Below are 6,040 nucleotides of genomic sequence, written 5' to 3' on the forward strand. Positions count from 1 at the left end.
ATGTAATTGGTGTTTGGTAAAAAAGGGTGAGAGAGAGGGAGCAATGACATGGTAAATAATTTTTATCAGGTACACTAGCTCTTACTTTTACCTGTCCTGCTTGCTGGAACCCAAGTTCTCCTTGTGCAAAGGACTTAAATGGTGTCCGGATTTCACCAATCTTGTCCGCCCCTTCTCTTTACTTTTCTTTCTCCAGACTTCTCTTTTTTGTTAGTGCCACCTCCCAAGTTTAAGGTCCAACATGCCATCGTTGAAATGATAATGGCTACAATGATTGTTGAATGGTTCTACGCGATTTGGAATGTAAAATTATACACCAAACAACATGAGATAAATGATTTCATAGATCCGTTTTAGTACATCAAGATGCATATATAAAATTTACCATGGCCTTGCTACTGCCTGCTGGTAAGTTTCATTGGTGATAACACTGCCTGCATTTGCTTTGTAGTGCTTCTACCTGTAGAATCCATGCAGCATTGTGTTGGGGAGTAGATATATTGGTCCATATGCCGAACTGCATAATTACTCTTAATCAGATGTGAACCCACTTTTTTAATGCTGTTAATGATTGACGGCTCCTTGATGGGCAGAGGGGGCCTCAAGAGTTTTACCAATCAGAGCCTCCTGTTCGATGTGCGGTCGGTAATGGGGGGTTTGAGGGGGTTTTTCCTTTGGGTAGCCGAAAAGAAGATTGCTCCTCAGTGATTGGCAAATGTAAAGGCCTGTGTTTTTCTCAATTCTCTTCCAACTTTTTATTAATGTCTAGCTCTGCCCTAACTGTATACTTGGGGCAGCATGATGATGCTGGCTTGACTTTTAGATTCAATTGTCTGTGATCCATCACTGCTAATATTCTTGATCTATGGTTTTCTCGTGTTTTTGTTTCTTAAGGCACTTGCCTCTGCTTAACAGTACATGTATGGCTGTGTGAAACCGAAGCGCTTGGTCAAAGGTTTATAACACGAGGTCTCTTTTGTTAATGACATTGATTTTGTTAAGAATCAGTGCAGTATTTCTGGTCAGCTTCGCCTCAGGAAAAGCTTCTTAAAGACCGTAAAATTTCTTTTTTCTTCTGGGGATGTTCGGATGCAACCCCTTGCACAGAAAGTGGATAAGCTGAAAGGCTGAGGAATTCTCTGCCATCCTTATATACTTTTGTTTGTTGGGATCTGGTATAAGATCCATGATACTAAGGTTTACCAAGCAGCAGGGTAAAAATGGCATTTTCAAAGGAACCCTTGGCAGCCAATAAGGGCTCATGCACATTTGGCTAGTTGGGTCAGCTTAAGGCTTTCAACTTGGAGGAGGTCAAGAGTTCAGTACCAGGCTGCGCGTCCTTTGTTGTAAGGCCTAAGCCAAATGGGAAACTGTCCATGGTGGGCAGGGAAGAAGTACTCAAGGAGTTTTACACTGTATAAATTTACTCAGGTCCACAGTCAACATGACACCTCCCAAAACCAAAACCCATGGCCGTGGTTTCCTCTCCATGCTTGAATCAAGAAAAGGGAACCCTTGGCGATCAACAGATGAGTGATAAAAGCAAATATTTGGGAATCCTCGCTTTATTGTCTAACTTTATTTCCAGCCATTCCACGGTATCCTCATTTATGCAACCCCAACTTCAATTCCAACAAGACTAAGTCAACATTGCTAGTCTGGGTCTGTCGTTGGGTTTGAAAAAACAAGCCACCAAGTTGGCCATGATGTTAATAGCCCATAAATCCTAATCTTCAGTCTTCACTATTTGAATGCACTGGTACGGGCCTTGCCTAATCCAGCTCAAGCATAAGCATTGAAACCAAAAAGGCATATCTTCTTTTTTCTTTTCCTTTTCTGTTTGGTTTTCCTGAGGGTTCCATTCTATCTTCATCCAGTTTTTGCATTGAATTTTGTGGTCTTAGCCTATTTTGCTCATTAAGACGCAACTCGACTTTCACCATGCTGGTCAGAAGCCTCAGTAAACCCCAAGACCAAGAGTCACATATTTGCTCATCTTGCCGGTTGGCAAGCCAACTTATTCAAGACATACCTAAACCAGGCTCCCCTACCCATTCATGGGTCACTCTTTTTTTTCCAGCTTTTGTTCACGCCAATCGAGAGGCCTTTGGTTGAAGTAAAAACACTTCAAATGTAGGGGTCCTTGCCCTACACTACGCATGCAGTGGCCTAGCATAAAAAAGAAAAAGTTGGCAAACAAAACCCGTATTTCTTTTTGCCTTCTTTTGTTTCTTCAAGTTTTCACTAAACAAGTTCTTTAACAAGGGCATTATCCCATTTTAGAATGTCATCATTAGAGCAAACACTATGAAAATCCTCCCTAAGTTGTTGGCAGAGAGAGAGAGTACAGAGGGGGACGACCATGGTCAGACATGGTTTTCATAAATGACGATAGTGATGCTCTGCAACATCAATTCCATTTAAAGTGGTGTAATGGAATGAAGAAAATATCGTTCTCTTTCCTTTTTTTTTTTCCAACTTTTCCTTTTTGAAGAAAGAGAAATAAAAAAGAGGAAATGCAGCCAGTCTGACCAAAATGATGCAATGGATGGTCTTTGGTGGTGTTAGTGGGCGGTGGTGGGGGGGGGGGAATTATTAACTTTGCAATGCCACAAATGTGCTTCAAATTAGCCTGTACTCCATTTACAGGCTATTTTCCTTCATTTGTTTTTTCATTTTGGGGATTTGAGTCCAAATAAAAGATGGGTCTCCGTAGAGAGAGATTAGTGTTATAGGAAAAGAGAAGACCTACCAACGAGGGCTCCGTTTGTCTGGTAAGAGTATCTAGTGCACGTCCTTGTTGGGACGCTACTAACTTGCAAGTTCAAATCCCAATGGTATTGTTGTACAACTGGTAGGGTCGGCCAAACCCCAGCTTGCCTATAAGAAAAAGAAAAAGAAAAGACCTAACAAATAAATGGGAGAGAGAAAGAAGGTTGGGGAGGGAAAAAGCCTGCTTTCTTCCTTCATAGGGTTCAAATTAAGCTTTTACGTACAGGGGAGAGGCTATCTTGGGCATTAGAATTTGCATTGGAAAGCGTATCTGTACAGTGAACAGTGATTTTACTATACTTTTACGGACTTCTTTTAATGTAAAATTCAACAAAAGGAGAAAAGAGAAAAAAGATCACTTCGATGAGCTATTTGCATTCTCAATTAGGTTTTAGGTCGAAAAAAATTAAGTGAGCTAAGTGATGATATATGGACCATCAAAATTGAAAGTGGTGGTGGTGGTGAGATACGGTGAAAATTTATTTTTGAGAGGTGGGTGATGGTGGTAGTGGAGCTTCTCTAGGAGGTAGGAGGTAGGTGATGGTGGGTGGTATTGGTGGTGGTGAGATGGATGATGGTGAAAAATCTTCATAGGGAAGGTAGTTTTTCAGGTGGATGATGTGGTAGTGAGATGGATGGTGAGTGGTGGTGAGATGGATTAGTGGTGGTTAAGATGGATGGTTGTGGGTGGTGATGGTAGAGAGAGAGAGAGAGCCCACAAAATTTTCCTGAAAACATTCTTTCATCAAAATGTACTTTTTATAATTTTTTTCTTGGTTGGAAAGGTCAAAAAAAAAGCATACTGATTTTTCATTGTGTTTCACTTTTCCTAATCTTTCTAGCTTTCAAACGTGATTTTTAGGAGGAAAATGCAAGTTTGTAACTGATTTATATGTGGTAAATGCTTGAAGCATCTTAAGCCTCATATGGCAGAGGGATTCTAACCTGGGCCTTCAGCTTGAAACGGGACCCCATTACTACATGGGATACCACCCTTGGTGGGATGGGGCCTAGAATGTTAGACGGACAATCTAGGCTCAAAACCCATGAGTGTCACCCTCCTGCATAAGCCGAAGCTGGGCGACTCCCTGGGGTTGAAGGGGTAAGCCCTCAGAGTTTTAGGCCAACATGGACAGAGACCGTAATAAGGCAGGCTGAGCCTGCACGTCCAGGTCTTCGACTAAAAATAAAAAATATGCTAGAAGCATGTTTTTTAATAGATACCTCACATCTATTTATAGTTCCTCTTCTTGTAATCTTTTATCTTCAGGTGAAACGATCCATAGAGATCTCCAACCACTTATGATTAAAAAGAAAATCTGATTTCATCTGTAATTCAAATATTTGTTATATAGTTTTACTTTAGTAACATATTTGTTGAAAACTAATTTACCGAGTGAATGAAAATAGGTAAAAAGTTGAAAACTTTTTTACTGTAAGTAAAAAAAAAAGATAAAAACACCACACCAATGTAGTTACCGGTGCCATCCACTCTAATTGCTTAGATCGTGGATGAGGCCTGCTTAGCCACAAGATTCTAAAACATAAAATCTTTTTGAAAACCATCCTAAAACATAAATCAATACTCATAAAACAAAGATCAATGATTTGGTGGATCGCCTATTGTGCTCTCTGCTTAAGTAGTGGCATTGACTATGTCACAGGGACATGCCATTTTAGCTGTGTCCCTAGTGACAAGAACCATATGCGTAATGACACATATAGACATCATTTTACTTATTTTTAATAATTTTAATTATATTTTAATAAATGTATTTTTATAAAAACATCTTTTATCAATTGGAAATTTAAAAACGTGTTTTCATCTCATATTTTTCAAGAATTATACAAACCCTCATCTTGAACTCGTGTCACATCGGTTGGTATCCATAGACTCAGCTGACTAGGCTTGATCCTTCATTCCTGTCTTGCTAAATATTCATATGCTCGGATTAGGTCGCTGATCTACCTGGTTTTGTTTGGTTAGAGAAATGAAAGTACATTCTTTTGAGTTGGGTACCGCCCCCTTCCTCCCACCTTAATTAGCCTTTCCTCCCACCTTAATTAGCATGACCTTATATGGGACTTGGGAGGATTCCAATGGACTTAGGGCACGTTTGGATGAGAGAAAGCTGTAGGAAAAATGATACAAAATGAAAAAAATTGTTCAAATTTTCTGACCCTTCCAACTGAAAGAGACTTTTTCACTGAGAGAGTTTTTTTCTAAAAAGTACATTTTTTTTATAAGAAACATTCCTCCATGAGAGGTGGTAGAAAAATGTTTTCTACCAAGAGAAAATTTATTTTTGCACTCCCCACCACCCATCGGAACACCACCCACCATCTCACCATTACCACCACCATCCATCTCACCACTACTCTCTTTCTCTTCTCTCTCATTTTTTCACTTTGTTTTTCTCATGCTACACAAACAAATGAAAAACTTTTTTTTTTTAGAACTTCTCGTATCAAAAACCCTTGTAAGCAAAACTTTCTTTTCTTATGAGAGTTTTGTTGGATTTCTGATTAGGAAAATCATATTTTTTTATTCCTAAATTTGTTCATGCTAAATTATTAAAAAAATAAAAAATAAACAAATAAAACATAAAGCAAAAATGTACCCAAATCCATTGTTGCACCGATGGGTCTTGATGAGTTAGATCTTTCAAAACCTCTATAGGTGACCTTTCCTTCTCCTCTAAAGCTAATGAGAAGGACAATATTTTCTTATTGATGAGAAGGCAAAAGAGAACAATAGGACCATAACCTAATTGTAACCAACTTATAATCTTCTTTTCAATTCGGCTCATCATAAAATTAAAAAATGACATATGAGAGCACATAAGGTATCTACAAATTATTTGAACCATACTTTATAAGATGTCTTATGACCCAACCATATAAGATCACTTTATATGAGTTTTTCACCTTAACCAGTTGATTAAGTATATATATAGGTTCACATAAAATATCTATTTTCAAACATACAAGTTGAGCATTGTCTCGTGGGGACCCAACCCAATTGCCGTGAGCATGGGCTGAGTCTACTCAAGCTCAAGCAGATATAGGTCCGGGTTTTCCCATAGGATTGTAGAGTCCTTAAACAAGTCTTTCCAACTTTTGTACGACGGTTGGGTCGTACGTTTGGCATCACGTGAAAATCCACCGAACTTCATGAACACTCATGTTAATGAGCACTTGGTTAGTTAAACTTATTGAACTCAATACAATGCAGTTTCCTGATCTTGGTGACTTTTCACCCAATACC

The sequence above is a fragment of the Nuphar pumila genome, chromosome 3 (assembly GCF_984573655.1).
Source record: "Nuphar pumila chromosome 3, dmNupPumi1.hap1.1, whole genome shotgun sequence".
NCBI classification, from domain to species: Eukaryota; Viridiplantae; Streptophyta; class Magnoliopsida; order Nymphaeales; family Nymphaeaceae; genus Nuphar; species Nuphar pumila.